Below are 20720 nucleotides of genomic sequence, written 5' to 3'. Positions count from 1 at the left end.
GGATGATGATTTTTAATTTTTTAAATTTTTTTGCACTTATTTTTGAATTTTCTAACTCGGGTTGGGTTCGAACGGATATGAAGGAAATTATTTTTGTTCTCTATTTTTCGGCCTGTCCTGGCCCATTTCGTTTTGAAATGAAGCCTGGATGATGTTTTTTAATTTTTAGAATTTTTTTGCATTTCTTTTTGAATTTTCTAACTGGGGTCGGGTTCGAACTGATAGGAAAGAAATTTTTTTTATTCTCTATTTTTCGGCTTGTCTTCACCCGTTTCGTCTTGAAATAAAACCTGGATGATGTTTTTAAATTTTCAGAATTTTTTTTGCATTTAGTTTTGAATTTTCTAACTCGGGTCGGTTTCGAACGGATAGGAAGGAAATTTTTTTTGTTCTCTATTTATCGGCCTGTCCAGACCCGTTTCGTCTTGAAATGAAGCCTGGTTGATGTTTGTTAATTTTTAAAATTTTTTTGCATTTATTTTCGAATTTTCTATCTCGGGTCTGGTTCGAACGGATAGGAAGGAAATTATTTTTATTCTCTATTTTTCGGCCTGTCTTCTCCCGTTTCGTCTTGAAATGAAAAGTGGATGATGTTTTTTAATTTTTAGAATTTTTTTGCTTTTATTTTTGAATTTTCTAACTCGGGTCGGGTTCGAACGGAGAGGAAAGAAATTTTTTTTATTCTCTATTTTTCGTCTTGTCTTCACCTGTTTCGTCTTCAAATGAAACCTGGATGATGTTTTTTACTTTTTAGAATTTTTTTTGCATTTAGTTTTGAATTTTCTAACTTGGGTCGGTTTCGAACGGATAGGAAGGAAATGTTTTTTGTTCTCTATTTATCGGTCTTTCCAGACCCGTTTCGTCTTGAAATGAAGCCTGGATGATGTTTTTTAATTTTTAATATTTTTCTGCATTTATTTTCGAATATTCTATCTCGGGTCGGGTTCGAACGGATAGGAAGGAAATTATTTTTATTCTCTATTTTTCGGCCTGTCCTAGCCCATTTCGTTTTGAAATGAAGCCTGGATGATGTTTTTTAATTTTTTGACTTTTTTTTGCATTTAGTTTTTGAATTTTCTAACTGGGGTTGGGTTCGAACGAATAGGAAAGAAATTTTTTTTATTCTCTATTTCTCGGCCAGTCTTCCCCCGTTTCGTCTTGAAGTGAAACCTGGATGATGATTTTTAATTTTTAGAATTTTTTTTACATTTATTTTTGAATTTTTAACTCGGGTCGGGAACGAACGGATTGGAAGGAATTTTTTTTTGTTCTCTATTTTTCGGCCTGTCCTGACCCGTTTCGTCTTGAAATGAAGCCTGGATGATGTTTTTTAATTTTTAAAATTTTTTTGCATTTATTTTCGAATTTTATATCTCGGGTCTTGTTCGAACGGATAGGAAAGAAATTCTTTTTGTTCTCTATTTTTCGGCCTGTCCTGGCCCATTTCGTTTTGAAATGAATCCTGGATGATGTTTTTTAAATTTTAGAGTTTTTTTGCATTTCTTTTTGAATTTTCTTACTGGGGTCGGGTTCGAACGGATAGGAAAGAAATTTTTTTTATTCTCTATTTTTCGGCCAATCTTCATCCGTTTCCTCTTGAAATGAATCCTGGATGATGTTTTTTAATTTTTAGAATTTTTTTTGCATTTAGTTTTGAATTTTCTAACTCAGGTCGGTTTCGAACGGATAGGAAGGAAATTTTTTTTGTTCTCTATTTATCGGCCTGTCCAGACCTGTTTCGTCTTGAAATGAAGCCTGGATGATGTTTTTTAATTTTTAAAATTTTTTTGCATTTATTTTCGAATTTTCTATCTCGGTTCGGGTTCGAACGGATAGGAAGGAAATTATTTTTATTCTCTATTTTTCAGCCTATCCTGGCCCATTTCGTTTTGAAATGAAGCCTGGATGATGTTTTTTAATTTTTAATATTTTTCTGCATTTATTTTCGAATATTCTATCTCGGGTCGGGTTCGAACGGATAGGAAGGAATTTTTTTTTGTTCTCTATTTTTCGGCCTGTCCTGACCCGTTTCGTCTTGAAATGAAGCCTGGACGATGTTTTTTAATTTTTTAAATTTTTTTGCATTTATTTTCGAATTTTATATCTAGGGTCTTGTTCGAACGGATAGGAAGAAATTTTTTTTTGTTCTCTATTTTTCGGCCTGTCCTGACCCGTTTCGCCTTGAAATGAAGCATGGATGATGTATTTTAATTTTTAAAATTTTTTTGCATTTATTTTCGAATTTTCTATCTCAGGTCTGGTTCGAACGGATAGGAAGGAAATTCTTTTTGTTCTCTATTTTTCGGCCTGTCCTGGCCCATTTCGTTTTGAAATGAATCCTAGATGATGTTTTTTAAATTTTAGAATTTTTTTGCATTTCTTTTCGAATTTTCTTACTGGGGTCGGGTTCGAACGGATAGGAAAGAAATTTTTTTTATTCTCTATTTTTCGGCCAATCTTCATCCGTTTCCTCTTGAAATGAATCCTGGATGATGTTTTTTAATTTTTAGAATTTTTTTTGCATTTAGTTTTGAATTTTCTAACTCAGGTCGGTTTCGAACGGATAGGAAGGAAATTTTTTTTGTTCTCTATTTATCGGCCTGTCCAGACCTGTTTCGTCCTGAAATGAAGCCTGAATGATGTTTTTTAATTTTTAAAATTTTTTTGCATTTATTTTCGAATTTTCTATCTCGGTTCGGGTTCGAACGGATAGGAAGGAAATTATTTTTATTCTCTATTTTTCGGCCTATCCTGGCCCATTTCGCTTTGAAATGAAGCCTGGATGATGTTTTTTAAATTTTAAAATTTTTTTGCATTTCTTTTTGAATTTTCTAACTGGGGTCGGGTTCGAACGGATAGGAAAGAAATTTTTTTTATTCTCTATTTTTCGGCCAGTCTTCATTCGTTTCGTCTTGAAATGAATCCTGCATGATGTTTTTTAATTTTTAGAATTTTTTTTGCATTTAGTTTTGAATTTTCTAACTCAGGTCAGTTTCGAACGGATAGGAAGGAAATTTTTTTTGTTCTCTATTTATCGGCCTGTCCAGATCCGTTTCGTCTTGAAATGAAGCCTGGATGATGTTTTTTAATTTTTAAAATTTTTTTGCATTTATTTTCGAATTTTCTATCTCGGTTCGGGTTCGAACGGATAGGAAGGAAATTATTTTTATTCTCTTTTTTTCGGCCTGTCCTGGCCCATTTCGTTTTGAAATGAAGCCTGGATGATGTTTTTTAATTTTTAGAATTTTTTTTGCATTTAGTTTTTGAATTTTCTAACTAGGGTTGGGTTCGAACGGATAGGAAAGAAATTTTTTTTATTCTCTATTTCTCGGCCAGTCTTCACCCGTTTCGTCTTGAACTGAAACCAGGATGATGATTTTTAATTTTTAGAATTTTTGTTGCATTTATTTTTGAATTTTCTAACTCGGGTCGAGATCGAACGGATAGGAAGGAATTTTTTTTTGTTCTCTATTTTTTGGCCTGTCCTGACCCGTTTCGTCTTGAAATGAAGCCTGGATGGTGTTTTTTAATTTTTGAAATTTTTTTGCATTTATTGTCGAATTTTCTATCTCAGGTCTGGTGCGAATGGATTGGAAGGAAATTCTTTTTGTTCTCTATTTTTCGGCCTGTCCTGACCCGTTTCGTCATGAAATGAAGCCTGGATGATGATTTTTAATTTTTAAAATTTTTTTGCACTTATTTTTGAATTTTCTAACTCGGGTCGGGTTCGAACGGATAGGAAGGAAATTATTTTGGTTCTCTATTTTTCGGCCTATCCTGGCCCATTTCGTTTTGAAATGAAGCCTGGATGATGTTTTTTAATTTTTAGAATTTTTTTGCATTTCTTTTTGAATTTTCTAACTGGGGTCGGGTTCGAACTGATAGGAAAGAAATTTTTTTTATTCTCTATTTTTCGGCTTGTCTTCACCCGTTTCGTCTTGAAATAAAACCTGGATGATGTTTTTAAATTTTCAGAATTTTTTTTGCATTTAGTTTTGAATTTTCTAACTCGGGTCGGTTTCGAACGGATAGGAAGGAAATTTTTTTTGTTCTCTATTTATCGGCCTGTCCAGACCCGTTTCGTCTTGAAATGAAGCCTGGTTGATGTTTGTTAATTTTTAAAATTTTTTTGCATTTATTTTCGAATTTTCTATCTCGGGTCTGGTTCGAACGGATAGGAAGGAAATTATTTTTATTCTCTATTTTTCGGCCTGTCTTCTCCCGTTTCGTCTTGAAATGAAAAGTGGATGATGTTTTTTAATTTTTAGAATTTTTTTGCTTTTATTTTTGAATTTTCTAACTCGGGTCGGGTTCGAACGGAGAGGAAATAAATTTTTTTTATTCTCTATTGTTCGTCTTGTCTTCACCCGTTTCGTCTTCAAATGAAACCTGGATGATGTTTTTTACTTTTTAGAATTTTTTTTGCATTTAGTTTTGAATTTTCTAACTTGGGTCGGTTTCGAACGGATAGGAAGGAAATGTTTTTTGTTCTCTATTTATCGGCCTTTCCAGACCCGTTTCGTCTTGAAATGAAGCCTGGATGATGTTTTTTAATTTTTAATATTTTTTTGTATTTATTTTCGAATATTCTATCTCGGGTCGGGTTCGAACGGATAGGAAGGAAATTATTTTTATTCTCTATTTTTCGGCCTGTCCTGGCCCATTTCGTTTTGAAATGAAGCCTGGATGATGTTTTTTAATTTTTTGAATTTTTTTTGCATTTAGTTTTTGAATTTTCTAACTGGGGTTGGGGTCGAAGGGATAGGAAAGAAATTTTTTTTATTCTCTATTTCTCGGCCAGTCTTCACCCGTTTCGTCTTGAACTGAAACCAGGATGATGATTTTTAATTTTTAGAATTTTTGTTGCATTTATTTTTGAATTTTCTAACTCGGGTCGAGATCGAACGGATAGGAAGGAATTTTTTTTTGTTCTCTATTTTTTGGCCTGTCCTGACCCGTTTCGTCTTGAAATGAAGCCTGGATGGTGTTTTTTAATTTTTGAAATTTTTTTGCATTTATTGTCGAATTTTCTATCTCAGGTCTGGTTCGAACGGATTGGAAGGAAATTCTTTTTGTTCTCTATTTTTCGGCCTGTCCTGACCCGTTTCGTCATGAAATGAAGCCTGGATGATGATTTTTAATTTTTAAAATTTTTTTGCACTTATTTTTGAATTTTCTAACTCGGGTCGGGTTCGAACGGATAGGAAGGAAATTATTTTTGTTCTCTATTTTTCGGCCTGTCCTGGCCCATTTCGTTTTGAAATGAAGCCTGGATGATGTTTTTTAATTTTTAGAATTTTTTTGCATTTCTTTTTGAATTTTCTAACTGGGGTCGGGTTTGAACTGATAGGAAAGAAATTATTTTTATTCTCTATTTTTCGGCCTGTCTTCTCCCGTTTCGTCTTGAAATGAAAAGTGGATGATGTTTTTTAATTTTTAGAATTTTTTTGCTTTTATTTTTGAATTTTCTAACTCGGGTCGGGTTCGAACGGAGAGGAAATAAATTTTTTTTATTCTCTATTGTTCGTCTTGTCTTCACCCGTTTCGTCTTCAAATGAAACCTGGATGATGTTTTTTAGTTTTTAGAATTTTTTTTGCATTTAGTTTTGAATTTTCTAACTTGGGTCGGTTTCGAACGGATAGGAAGGAAATGTTTTTTGTTCTCTATTTATCGGCCTTTCCAGACCCGTTTCGTCTTGAAATGAAGCCTGGATGATGTTTTTTAATTTTTAATATTTTTCTGCATTTATTTTCGAATATTCTATCTCGGGTCGGGTTCGAACGGATAGGAAGGAAATTATTTTTATTCTCTATTTTTCGGCCTGTCCTGGCCCATTTCGTTTTGAAATGAAGCCTGGATGATGTTTTTTAATTTTTTTAATTTTTTTTGCATTTAGTTTTTGAATTTTCTAACTGGGGTTGGGTTCGAACGAATAGGAAAGAAATTTTTTTTATTCTCTATTTCTCGGCCAGTCTTCACCCGTTTCGTCTTGAAGTGAAACCTAGATGATGATTTTTAATTTTTAGAATTTTTTTTACATTTATTTTTGAATTTTTAACTCGGGTCGGGATCGAACGGATAGGAAGGAATTTTTTTTTGTTCTCTATTTTTCGGCCTGTCCTGACCCGTTTCGTCTTGAAATGAAGCCTGGATGATGTTTTTTAATTTTTAAAATTTTTTTGCATTTATTTTCGAATTTTATATCTCGGGTCTTGTTCGAACGGATAGGAAGGAAATTCTTTTTGTTCTCTATTTTTCGGCCTGTCCTGGCCCATTTCGTTTTGAAATGAATCCTGGATGATGTTTTTTAAATTTTAGAATTTTTTTGCATTTCTTTTTGAATTTTCTTACTGGGGTCGGGTTCGAACGGATAGGAAAGAAATTTTTTTTATTCTCTATTTTTCGGCCAATCTTCATCCGTTTCCTCTTGAAATGAATCCTGGATGATGTTTTTTAATTTTTAGAATTTTTTTTGCATTTAGTTTTGAATTTTCTAACTCAGGTCGGTTTCGAACGGATAGGAAGGAAATTTTTTTTGTTCTCTATTTATCGGCCTGTCCAGACCTGTTTCGTCTTGAAATGAAGCCTGGATGATGTTTTTTAATTTTTAAAATTTTTTTGCATTTATTTTCGAATTTTCTATCTCGGTTCGGGTTCGAACGGATAGGAAGGAAATTATTTTTATTCTCTATTTTTCGGCCTATCCTGGCCCATTTCGTTTTGAAATGAAGCCTGGATGATGTTTTTTAAATTTTAAAATTTTTTTGCATTCCTTTTTGAATTTTCTAACTGGGGTCGGGTTCGAACGGATAGGAAAGAAATTTTTTTTATTCTCTATTTTTCGGCCAGTCTTCATTCGTTTCGTCTTGAAATGAATCCTGCATGATATTTTTTAATTTTTAGAATTTTTTTTTGCATTTAGTTTTGAATTTTCTAACTCAGGTCAGTTTCGAACGGATAGGAAGGAAATTTTTTTTGTTCTCTATTTATCGGCCTGTCCAGACCCGTTTCGTCTTGAAATGAGGCCTGGATGATGTTTTTTAATTTTTAAAATTTTTTTGCATTTATTTTCGAATTTTCTATCTCGGTTCGGGTTCGAACGGATAGGAAGGAAATTATTTTTATTCTCTTTTTTTCGGCCTGTCCTGGCCCATTTCGTTTTGAAATGAAGCCTGGATGATGTTTTTTAATTTTTAGAATTTTTTTTGTATTTAGTTTTTGAATTGTCTAACTGGGGTTGGGTTCGAACGGATAGGAAAGAAATTTTTTTTATTCTCTATTTCTCGGCCAGTCTTCACCCGTTTCGTCTTGAACTGAAACCAGGATGATGATTTTTAATTTTTAGAATTTTTGTTGCATTTATTTTTGAATTTTCTAACTCGGGTCGAGATCGAACGGATAGGAAGGAATTTTTTTTTGTTCTCTATTTTTCGGCCTGTCCTGACCCGTTTCGTCTTGAAATGAAGCCTGGATGGTGTTTTTTAATTTTTGAAATTTTTTTGCATTTATTGTCGAATTTTCTATCTCAGGTCTGGTTCGAACGGATTGGAAGGAAATTCTTTTTGTTCTCTATTTTTCGGCCTGTCCTGACCCGTTTCTTCATGAAATGAAGCCTGGATGATGATTTTTAATTTTTAAAATTTTTTTGCACTTATTTTTGAATTTTCTAACTCGGGTTGGGTTCGAACGGATATGAAGGAAATTATTTTTGTTCTCTATTTTTCGGCCTGTCCTGGCCCATTTCGTTTTGAAATGAAGCCTGGATGATGTTTTTTAATTTTTAGAATTTTTTTGCATTTCTTTTTGAATTTTCTAACTGGGGTCGGGTTCGAACTGATAGGAAAGAAATTTTTTTTATTCTCTATTTTTCGGCTTGTCTTCACCCGTTTCGTCTTGAAATGAAAAGTGGATGATGTTTTTTAATTTTTAGAATTTTTTTGCATTTATTTTTGAATTTTCTAACTCGGGTCGGGTTCGAACGGAGAGGAAAGAAATTTTTTTTATTCTCTATTTTTCGTCTTGTCTTCACCCGTTTCGTCTTCAAATGAAACCTGGATGATGTTTTTTACTTTTTAGAATTTTTTTTGCATTTAGTTTTGAATTTTCTAACTTGGGTCGGTTTCGAACGGATAGGAAGGAAATGTTTTTTGTTCTCTATTTATCGGTCTTTCCAGACCCGTTTCGTCTTGAAATGAAGCCTGGATGATGTTTTTTAATTTTTAATATTTTTCTGCATTTATTTTCGAATATTCTATCTCGGGTCGGGTTCGAACGGATAGGAAGGAAATTATTTTTATTCTCTATTTTTCGGCCTGTCCTGGCCCATTTCGTTTTGAAATGAAGCCTGGATGATGTTTTTTAATTTTTTGAATTTTTTTTGCATTTAGTTTTTGAATTTTCTAACTGGGGTTGGGTTCGAACGAATAGGAAAGAAATTTTTTTTATTCTCTATTTCTCGGCCAGTCTTCACCCGTTTCGTCTTGAAGTGAAACCTGGATGATGATTTTTAATTTTTAGAATTTTTTTTACATTTATTTTTGAATTTTTAACTCGGGTCGGGATCGAACGGATAGGAAGGAATTTTTTTTTGTTCTCTATTTTTCGGCCTGTCCTGACCCGTTTCGTCTTGAAATGAATCCTGGATGATGTTTTTTAAATTTTATAATTTTTTTGCATTTCTTTTTGAATTTTCTTACTGGGGTCGGGTTCGAACGGATAGGAAAGAAATTTTTTTTATTCTCTATTTTTCGGCCAATCTTCATCCGTTTCCTCTTGAAATGAATCCTGGATGATGTTTTTTAATTTTTAGAATTTTTTTTGCATTTAGTTTTGAATTTTCTAACTCAGGTCGGTTTCGAACGGATAGGAAGGAAATTTTTTTTGTTCTCTATTTATCGGCCTGTCCAGACCTGTTTCGTCTTGAAATGAAGCCTGGATGATGTTTTTTAATTTTTAAAATTTTTTTGCATTTATTTTCGAATTTTCTATCTCGGTTCGGGTTCGAACGGATAGGAAGGAAATTATTTTTATTCTCTATTTTTCGGCCTATCCTGGCCCATTTCGTTTTGAAATGAAGCCTGGATGATGTTTTTTAAATTTTAAAATTTTTTTGCATTCCTTTTTGAATTTTCTAACTGGGGTCGGGTTCGAACGGATAGGAAAGAAATTTTTTTTATTCTCTATTTTTCGGCCAGTCTTCATTCGTTTCGTCTTGAAATGAATCCTGCATGATATTTTTTAATTTTTAGAATTTTTTTTTGCATTTAGTTTTGAATTTTCTAACTCAGGTCAGTTTCGAACGGATAGGAAGGAAATTTTTTTTGTTCTCTATTTATCGGCCTGTCCAGACCCGTTTCGTCTTGAAATGAAGCCTGGATGATGTTTTTTAATTTTTAAAATTTTTTTGCATTTATTTTCGAATTTTCTATCTCGGTTCGGGTTCGAACGGATAGGAAGGAAATTATTTTTATTCTCTTTTTTTCGGCCTGTCCTGGCCCATTTCGTTTTGAAATGAAGCCTGGATGATGTTTTTTAATTTTTAGAATTTTTTTTGTATTTAGTTTTTGAATTGTCTAACTGGGGTTGGGTTCGAACGGATAGGAAAGAAATTTTTTTTATTCTCTATTTCTCGGCCAGTCTTCACCCGTTTCGTCTTGAACTGAAACCAGGATGATGATTTTTAATTTTTAGAATTTTTGTTGCATTTATTTTTGAATTTTCTAACTCGGGTCGAGATCGAACGGATAGGAAGGAATTTTTTTTTGTTCTCTATTTTTCGGCCTGTCCTGACCCGTTTCGTCTTGAAATGAAGCCTGGATGGTGTTTTTTAATTTTTGAAATTTTTTTGCATTTATTGTCGAATTTTCTATCTCAGGTCTGGTTCGAACGGATTGGAAGGAAATTCTTTTTGTTCTCTATTTTTCGGCCTGTCCTGACCCGTTTCGTCATGAAATGAAGCCTGGATGATGATTTTTAATTTTTAAAATTTTTTTGCACTTATTTTTGAATTTTCTAACTCGGGTTGGGTTCGAACGGATATGAAGGAAATTATTTTTGTTCTCTATTTTTCGGCCTGTCCTGGCCCATTTCGTTTTGAAATGAAGCCTGGATGATGTTTTTTAATTTTTAGAATTTTTTTGCATTTCTTTTTGAATTTTCTAACTGGGGTCGGGTTCGAACTGATAGGAAAGAAATTTTTTTTATTCTCTATTTTTCGGCTTGTCTTCACCCGTTTCGTCTTGAAATGAAAAGTGGATGATGTTTTTTAATTTTAAGAATTTTTTTGCTTTTATTTTTGAATTTTCTAACTCGGGTCGGGTTCGAACGGAGAGGAAAGAAATTTTTTTTATTCTCTATTTTTCGTCTTGTCTTCACCCGTTTCGTCTTCAAATGAAACCTGGATGATGTTTTTTACTTTTTAGAATTTTTTTTGCATTTAGTTTTGAATTTTCTAACTTGGGTCGGTTTCGAACGGATAGGAAGGAAATGTTTTTTGTTCTCTATTTATCGGTCTTTCCAGACCCGTTTCGTCTTGAAATGAAGCCTGGATGATGTTTTTTAATTTTTAATATTTTTCTGCATTTATTTTCGAATATTCTATCTCGGGTCGGGTTCGAACGGATAGGAAGGAAATTATTTTTATTCTCTATTTTTCGGCCTGTCCTGGCCCATTTCGTTTTGAAATGAAGCCTGGATGATGTTTTTTAATTTTTTGAATTTTTTTTGCATTTAGTTTTTGAATTTTCTAACTGGGGTTGGGTTCGAACGAATAGGAAAGAAATTTTTTTTATTCTCTATTTCTCGGCCAGTCTTCACCCGTTTCGTCTTGAAGTGAAACCTGGATGATGATTTTTAATTTTTAGAATTTTTTTTACATTTATTTTTGAATTTTTAACTCGGGTCGGGATCGAACGGATAGGAAGGAATTTTTTTTTGTTCTCTATTTTTCGGCCTGTCCTGACCCGTTTCGTCTTGAAATGAATCCTGGATGATGTTTTTTAAATTTTAGAATTTTTTTGCATTTCTTTTTGAATTTTCTTACTGGGGTCGGGTTCGAACGGATAGGAAAGAAATTTTTTTTATTCTCTATTTTTCGGCCAATCTTCATCCGTTTCCTCTTGAAATGAATCCTGGATGATGTTTTTTAATTTTTAGAATTTTTTTTGCATTTAGTTTTGAATTTTCTAACTCAGGTCGGTTTCGAACGGATAGGAAGGAAATTTTTTTTGTTCTCTATTTATCGGCCTGTCCAGTCCTGTTTCGTCTTGAAATGAAGCCTGGATGATGTTTTTTAATTTTTAATATTTTTCTGCATTTATTTTCGAATATTCTATCTCGGGTCGGGTTCGAACGGATAGGAAGGAATTTTTTTTTGTTCTCTATTTTTCGGCCTGTCCTGACCCGTTTCGTCTTGAAATGAAGCCTGGACGATGTTTTTTAATTTTTAAAATTTTTTTGCATTTATTTTCGAATTTTATATCTCGGGTCTTGTTCGAACGGATAGGAAGAAATTTTTTTTTGTTCTCTATTTTTCGGCCTGTCCTGACCCTTTTCGCCTTGAAATGAAGCATGGATGATGTATTTTAATTTTTAAAATTTTTTTGCATTTATTTTCGAATTTTCTATCTCAGGTCTGGTTCGAACGGATAGGAAGGAAATTCTTTTTGTTCTCTATTTTTCGGCCTGTCCTGACCCGTTTCGTCATGAAATGAAGCGTGATTTTTAATTTTTAAAATTTTTTTGCACTTATTTTTGAATTTTCTAACTCGGGTCGGGTTCGAACGGATAGGAAGGAAATTCTTTTTGTTCTCTATTTTTCGGCCTGTCCTGGCCCATTTCGTTTTGAAATGAATCCTGGATGATGTTTTTTAAATTTTAGAATTTTTTTGCATTTCTTTTTGAATTTTCTTACTGGGGTCGGGTTCGAACGGATTGGAAAGAAATTTTTTTTATTCTCTATTTTTCGGCCAATCTTCATCCGTTTCCTCTTGAAATGAATCCTGGATGATGTTTTTTAATTTTTAGAATTTTTTTTGCATTTAGTTTTGAATTTTCTAACTCAGGTCGGTTTCGAACGGATAGGAAGGAAATTTTTTTTGTTCTCTATTTATCGGCCTGTCCAGACCTGTTTCGTCTTGAAATGAAGCCCGAATGATGTTTTTTAATTTTTAAAATTTTTTTGCATTTATTTTCGAATTTTCTATCTCGGTTCGGATTCGAACGGATAGGAAGGAAATTATTTTTATTCTCTATTTTTCGGCCTATCCTGGCCCATTTCGTTTTGAAATGAAGCCTGGATGATGTTTTTTAAATTTTAAAATTTTTTTGCATTTCTTTTTGAATTTTCTAACTGGGGTCGGGTTCGAACGGATAGGAAAGAAAACTTTTTTATTCTCTATTTTTCGGCCAGTCTTCATTCGTTTCGTCTTGAAATGAATCCTGCATGATGTTTTTTAATTTTTAGAATTTTTTTTGCATTTAGTTTTGAATTTTCTAACTCTGGTCAGTTTCGAACGGATAGGAAGGAAATTTTTTTTGTTCTCTATTTATCGGCCTGTCCAGATCCGTTTCGTCTTGAAATGAAGCCTGGATGATGTTTTTTAATTTTTAAAATTTTTTTGCATTTATTTTCGAATTTTCTATCTCGGTTCGGGTTCAAACGGATAGGAAGGAAATTATTTTTATTCTCTTTTTTTCGGCCTGTCCTGGCCCATTTCGTTTTGAAATGAAGCCTGGATGATATTTTTTAATTTTTAGAATTTTTTTTGCATTTAGTTTTTGAATTTTCTAACTGGGGTTGGGTTCGAACGGATAGGAAAGAAATTTTTTTTATTCTCCATTTCTCGGCCAGTCTTCACCCGTTTCGTCTTGAACTGAAACCAGGATGATGATTTTTAATTTTTAGAATTTTTGTTGCATTTATTTTTGAATTTTCTAACTCGGGTCGAGATCGAACGGATAGGAAGGAATTTTTTTTTGTTCTCTATTTTTTGGCCTGTCCTGACCCGTTTCGTCTTGAAAAGAATCCTGGATGGTGTTTTTTAATTTTTGAAATTTTTTTGCATTTATTGTCGAATTTTCTATCTCAGGTCTGGTTCGAACGGATTGGAAGGAAGTTCTTTTTGTTCTCTATTTTTCGGCCTGTCCTGACCCGTTTCGTCATGAAATGAAGCCTGGATGATGATTTTTAATTTTTAAAATTTTTTTGCACTTATTTTTGAATTTTCTAACTCGGGTCGGGTTCGAACGGATAGGAAGGAAATTATTTTTGTTCTCTATTTTTCGGCCTGTCCTGGTCCATTTCGTTTTGAAATGAAGCCTGGATGATGTTTTTTAATTTTTAGAATTTTTTTGCATTTCTTTTTGAATTTTCTAACTGGGGTCGGGTTCGAACTGATAGGAAAGAAATTTTTTTTATTCTCCATTTTTCGGCTTGTCTTCACCCGTTTCGTCTTGAAATAAAACCTGGATGATGTTTTTAAATTTTCAGAATTTTTTTTGCATTTAGTTTTGAATTTTCTAACTCAGGTCAGTTTCGAACGGATAGGAAGGAAATTTTTTTTGTTCTCTATTTATCGGCCTGTCCAGACCTGTTTCGTCTTGAAATGAAGCCCGAATGATGTTTTTTAATTTTTAAAATTTTTTTGCATTTATTTTCGAATTTTCTATCTCGGTTCGGGTTCGAACGGATAGGAAGGAAATTATTTTTATTCTCTATTTTTCGGCCTATCCTGGCCCATTTCGTTTTGAAATGAAGCCTGGATGATGTTTTTTAAATTTTAAAATTTTTTTGCATTTCTTTTTGAATTTTCTAACTGGGGTCGGGTTCGAACGGATAGGAAAGAAATTTTTTTTATTCTCTATTTTTCGGCCAGTCTTCATTCGTTTCGTCTTGAAATGAATCCTGCATGATGTTTTTTAATTTTTAGAATTTTTTTTGCATTTAGTTTTGAATTTTCTAACTCAGGTCAGTTTCGAACGGATAGGAAGGAAATTTTTTTTGTTCTCTATTTATCGGCCTGTCCAGATCCGTTTCGACTTGAAATGAAGCCTGGATGATGTTTTTTAATTTTTAAAATTTTTTTGCATTTATTTTCGAATTTTCTATCTCGGTTCGGGTTCAAACGGATAGGAAGGAAATTATTTTTATTCTCTTTTTTTCGGCCTGTCCTGGCCCATTTCGTTTTGAAATGAAGCCTGGATGATGTTTTTTAATTTTTAGAATTTTTTTTGCATTTAGTTTTTGAATTTTCTAACTGGGGTTGGGTTCGAACGGATAGGAAAGAAATTTTTTTTATTCTCTATTTCTCGGCCAGTCTTCACCCGTTTCGTCTTGAACTGAAACCAGGATGATGATTTTTAATTTTTAGAATTTTTGTTGCATTTATTTTTGAATTTTCTAACTCGGGTCGAGATCGAACGGATAGGAAGGAATTATTTTTTGTTCTCTATTTTTTGGCCTGTCCTGACCCGTTTCGTCTTGAAAAGAAGCCTGGATGGTGTTTTTTAATTTTTGAAATTTTTTTGCATTTATTGTCGAATTTTCTATCTCAGGTCTGGTTCGAACGGATTGGAAGGAAATTCTTTTTGTTCTCTATTTTTCGGCCTGTCCTGACCCGTTTCGTCATGAAATGAAGCCTGGATGATGATTTTTAATTTTTAAAATTTTTTTGCACTTATTTTTGAATTTTCTAACTCGGGTCGGGTTCGAACGGATAGGAAGGAAATTATTTTTGTTCTCTATTTTTCGGCCTGTCCTGGTCCATTTCGTTTTGAAATGAAGCCTGGATGATGTTTTTTAATTTTTAGAATTTTTTTGCATTTCTTTTTGAATTTTCTAACTGGGGTCGGGTTCGAACTGATAGGAAAGAAATTTTTTTTATTCTCCATTTTTCGGCTTGTCTTCACCCGTTTCGTCTTGAAATAAAACCTGGATGATGTTTTTAAATTTTCAGAATTTTTTTTGCATTTAGTTTTGAATTTTCTAACTCGGGTCGGTTTCGAACGGATAGGAAGGAAATTTTTTTTGTTCTCTATTTATCGGCCTGTCCAGACCCGTTTCGTCTTGAAATGAAGCCTGGTTGATGTTTGTTAATTTTTAAAATTTTTTTGCATTTATTTTCGAATTTTCTATCTCGGGTCTGGTTCGAACGGATAGGAAGGAAATTATTTTTATTCTCAATTTTTCGGCCTGTCTTCTCCCGTTTCGTCTTGAAATGAAACCTGGATGATGTTTTTTAATTTTTAGAATTTTTTTGCTTTTATTTTTGAATTTTCTAACTCGGGTCGGGTTCGAACGGAGTGGAAAGAAATTTTTTTTATTCTCTATTTTTCGTCTTGTCTTCACCCGTTTCGTCTTGAAATGAAACCTGGATGATGTTTTTTACTTTTTAGAATTTTTTTTGCATTTAGTTTTGAATTTTCTAACTTGGGTCGGTTTCGAACGGATAGGAAGGAAATGTTTTTTGTTCTCTATTTATCGGCCTTTCCAGACCCGTTTCGTCTTGAAATGAAGCCTGGATGATGTTTTTTAATTTTTAATATTTTTCTGCATTTATTTTCGAATATTCTATCTCGGGTCGGGTTCGAACGGATAGGAAGGAAATTATTTTTATTCTCTATTTTTCGGGCTGTCCTGGCCCATTTCGTTTTGAAATGAAGCCTGGATGATGTTTTTTAATTTTTTGAATTTTTTTTGCATTTAGTTTTTGAATTTTCTAACTGGGGTTGGGTTCGAACGAATAGGAAAGAAATTTTTTTTATTCTCTATTTCTCGGCCAGTCTTCACCCGTTTCGTCTTGAAATGAATCCTGGATGATGATTTTTAATTTTTAGAATTTTTTTTACATTTATTTTTGAATTTTTAACTCGGGTCGGGATCGAACGGATAGGAAGGAATTTTTTTTTGTTCTCTATTTGTCGGCCTGTCCTGACCCGTTTCGTCTTGAAATGAAGCCTGGATGATGTTTTTTAATTTTTAAAATTTTTTTGCATTTATTTTCGAATTTTATATCTCGGGACTTGTTCGAACGGATAGGAAGGAAATTCTTTTTGTTCTCTATTTTTCGGCCTGTCCTTACCCATTTCGTTTTGAAATGAATCCTGGATGATGTTTTTTAAATTTTAGAATTTTTTTGCATTTCTTTTTGAATTTTCTTACTGGGGTCGGGTTCGAACGGATAGGAAAGAAATTTTTTTTATTCTGTATTTTTCGGCCAATCTTCATCCGTTTCCTCTTGAAATGAATCCTGGATGATGTTTTTTAATTTTTAGAATTTTTTTTGCATTTAGTTTTGAATTTTCTAACTCAGGTCGGTTTCGAACGGATAGGAAGGAAATTTTTTTTGTTCTCTATTTATCGGCCTGTCCAGACCTGTTTCGTCTTGAAATGAAGCCTGGATGATGTTTTTTAATTTTTAAAATTTTTTTGCATTTATTTTCGAATTTTCTATCTCGGTTCGGGTTCGAACGGATAGGAAGGAAATTATTTTTATTCTCTATTTTTCGGCCTATCCTGGCCCATTTCGTTTTAAAATGAAGCCTGGATGATGTTTTTTAAATTTTAAAATTTTTTTGCATTTCTTTTTGAATTTTCTAACTGGGGTCGGGTTCGAACGGATAGGAAAGAAATTTTTTTTATTCTCTATTATTCGGCCAGTCTTCATCCGTTTCGTCTTGAAATGAATCCTGCATGATGTTTTTTAATTTTTAGAATTTTTTTTGCATTTAGTTTTGAATTTTCTAACTCAGGTCGGTTTCGAACGGATAGGAAGGAAATTTTTTTTGTTCTCTATTTATCGGCCTGTCCAGACCCGTTTCGTCTTGAAATGAAGCATGGATGATGTTTTTTAATTTTTAAAATTTTTTTGCATTTATTTTCGAATTTTCTATCTCGGTTCGGGTTCGAACGGATAGGAAGGAAATTATTTTTAGTCTCTATTTTTCGGCCTGTCCTGGCCCATTTCGTTTTGAAATGAAGCCTGGATGATGTTTTTTAATTTTTAGAATTTTTTTTGCATTTAGTTTTTGAATTTTCTAACTGGGGTTGGGTTCGACCGGATAGGAAAGAAATTTTTTTTATTCTCTATTTCTCGGCCAGTCTTCACCCGTTTCGTCTTGAACTGAAACCAGGATGATGATTTTTAATTTTTAGAATTTTTGTTGCATTTATTTTTGAATTTTCTAACTCGGGTCGAGATCGAACGGATAGGAAGGAATTTTTTTTTGTTCTCTATTTTTCGGCCCGTCCTGACCCGTTTCGTCTTGAAATGAAGCCTGGATGGTGTTTTTTAATTTTTGAAATTTTTTTGCATTTATTTTCGAATTTTCTATCTCGGGTCTGGTTTGAACAGATAGGAAGGAAATTCTTTTTGTTCTTTATTTTTCGGCCTGTCCTGACCCGTTTCGTCATGAAATGAAGCCTGGATGATGATTTTTAATTTTTATAATTCTTTTGCATTTATTTTTGAATTTTCTAACTCGGGTCGGGTTCGAACGGATAGTAAGGATTTTATTTTTGTTCTCTATTTTTCGGCCTGTCCTGGCCCTTTTCGTTTTGAAATGAAGTCTGGATGATGTTTTTTAATTTTTAGAATTTTTCTGCATTTCTTTTTGAATTTTCTAACTGGGGTCAGGTTTCAACGGATAGGAAAGAAATTTTTTTTATTTTCTATTTTTCGGCTTGTCTTCACCCGTTTCGTCTTGAAATAAAACCTGGATGATGTTTTTAAATTTTAAGAATTTTTTTTGCATTTAGTTTTGAATTTTCTAACTCGGGTCGGTTTCGAACGGATAGGAAGGAAATTTTTTTTGTTCTCTATTTATCGGCCTGTCCAAACCTGTTTCGTCTTGAAATGGAGCCTGGATGATTTTTTAATTTTTAAAATTTTTTTGCATTTATTTTCGAATTTTCTACCTCGGGTCTGGTTCGAACGGATAGGAAGGAAATTATTTTTATTCTCTATTTTTCGGCCTGTCTTCACCCGTTTCGTCTTGAAATGAAACCTGGATGATGCTTTTTAATTTTTAGAATTTTTTTTGCATTTGGTTTTGAATTTTCTAACTCAGGTCGGTTTCGAACGGATAGGAAGGAAATTTTTTTTGTTCTCTATTTTTCGGCCTGTCCTGACCCGTTTCGCCTTGAAATGAAGCATGGATGATGTATTTTAATTTTTAAAATTTTTTTGCATTTATTTTCGAATTTTCTATCTCAGGTCTGGTTCGAACGGATAGGAAGGAAATTCTTTTTGTTCTCTATTTTTCGGCCTATCCTGACCCGTTTCGTCATGAAAGGAAGCCTGGATGATGATTTTTAATTTTTAAAATTTTTTTGCACTTATTTTTGAATTTTCTAACTCGGGTCGGGTTCGAACGGATAGGAAGGAAATTATTTTTGTTCTCTATTTTTCGGCCTGTCCTGGCCCATTTCGTTTTGAAATGAAGCCTGGATGATGTTTTTTAATTTTTAGAATTTTTTTGCATTTCTTTTTGAATTTTCTAACTGGGGTCGGGTTCGAACTGATAGGAAAGAAATTTTTTTTATTCTCTATTTTTCGGCTTGTCTTCACCCGTTTCGTCTTGAAATAAAACCTGGATGATGTTTTTAAATTTTTAGAATTTTTTTTGCATTTAGTTTTGAATTTTCTAACTCGGGTCGGTTTCGAACGGATAGGAAGGAAATTTTTTTTGGTCTCTATTTATCAGCCTGTCCAGACTCGTTTCGTCTTGAAATGAAGCCTGATTGATGTTTGTTAATTTTTAAAATTTTTTTGCATTTATTTTCGAATTTTCTATCTCGGGTCTGGTTCGAACGGATAGGAAGGAAATTATTTTTATTCTCTATTTTTCGGCCTGTCTTCTCCCGTTTCGTCTTGAAATGAAAAGTGGATGATGTTTTTTAATTTTTTGAATTTTTTTGCTTTTATTTTTGAATTTTCTAACTCGGGTCGGGTTCGAACGGAGAGGAAAGAAATTTTTTTTATTCTCTATTTTTCGTCTTGTCTTCACCCGTTTCGTCTTCAAATGAAACCTGGATGATGTTTTTTACTTTTTAGAATTTTTTTTGCATTTAGTTTTGAATTTTCTAACTTGGGTCGGTTTCGAACGGATAGGAAGGAAATGTTTTTTGTTCTCTATTTATCGGCCTTTCCAGACCCGTTTCGTCTTGAAATGAAGCCTGGATGATGTTTTTTAATTTTTAATATTTTTCTGCATTTATTTTCGAATATTCTATCTCGGGTCGGGTTCGAACGGATAGGAAGGAAATTATTTTTATTCTCTATTTTTCGGCCTGTCCTGGCCCATTTCGTTTTGAAATGAAGCCTGGATGATGTTTTTTAATTTTTTGAATTTTTTTTGCATTTAGTTTTTGAATTTTCTAACTGGGGTTGGGTTCGAACGAATAGGAAAGAAATTTTTTTTATTCTCTATTTCTCGGCCAGTCTTCACCCGTTTCGTCTTGAAGTGAAACCTAGATGATGATTTTTAATTTTTAGAATTTTTTTTACATTTATTTTTGAATTTTTAACTCGGGTCGGGATCGAACGGATAGGAAGGAATTTTTTTTTGTTCTCTATTTTTCGGCCTGTCCTGACCCGTTTCGTCTTGAAATGAAGCCTGGATGATGTTTTTTAATTTTTAAAATTTTTTTGCATTTATTTTCGAATTTTATATCTCGGGTCTTGTTCGAACGGATAGGAAGGAAATTCTTTTTGTTCTCTATTTTTCGGCCTGTCCTGGCCCATTTCGTTTTGAAATGAATCCTGGATGATGTTTTTTAAATTTTAGAATTTTTTTGCATTTCTTTTTGAATTTTCTTACTGGGGTCGGGTTCGAACGGATAGGAAAGAAATTTTTTTTATTCTCTATTTTTCGGCCAATCTTCATCCGTTTCCTCTTGAAATGAATCCTGGATGATGTTTTTTAATTTTTAGAATTTTTTTTGCATTTAGTTTTGAATTTTCTAACTCAGGTCGGTTTCGAACGGATAGGAAGGAAATTTTTTTTGTTCTCTATTTATCGGCCTGTCCAGACCTGTTTCGTCTTGAAATGAAGCCTGGATGATGTTTTTTAATTTTTAAAATTTTTTTGCATTTATTTTCGAATTTTCTATCTCGGTTCGGGTTCGAACGGATAGGAAGGAAATTATTTTTATTCTCTATTTTTCGGCCTATCCTGGCCCATTTCGTTTTAAAATGAAGCCTGGATGATGTTTTTTAAATTTTAAAATTTTTTTGCATTTCTTTTTGAATTTTCTAACTGGGGTCGGGTTCGAACGGATAGGAAAGAAATTTTTTTTATTCTCTATTATTCGGCCAGTCTTCATCCGTTTCGTCTTGAAATGAATCCTGCATGATGTTTTTTAATTTTTAGAATTTTTTTTGCATTTAGTTTTGAATTTTCTAACTCAGGTCGGTTTCGAACGGATAGGAAGGAAATTTTTTTTGTTCTCTATTTATCGGCCTGTCCAGACCCGTTTCGTCTTGAAATGAAGCATGGATGATGTTTTTTAATTTTTAAAATTTTTTTGCATTTATTTTCGAATTTTCTATCTCGGTTCGGGTTCGAACGGATAGGAAGGAAATTAGTTTTATTCTCTATTTTTCGGCCTGTCCTGGCCCATTTCGTTTTGAAATGAAGCCTGGATGATGTTTTTTAATTTTTAGAATTTTTTTTGCATTTAGTTTTTGAATTTTCTAACTGGGGTTGGGTTCGACCGGAT

The sequence above is a fragment of the Quercus robur genome, chromosome 1, assembly GCF_932294415.1.
Source record: "Quercus robur chromosome 1, dhQueRobu3.1, whole genome shotgun sequence".
Lineage (NCBI taxonomy): Eukaryota > Viridiplantae > Streptophyta > Magnoliopsida > Fagales > Fagaceae > Quercus > Quercus robur.
The sequence above is the reverse complement of the archived record's forward strand: the minus strand, read 5'-3'. Positions refer to the sequence as shown.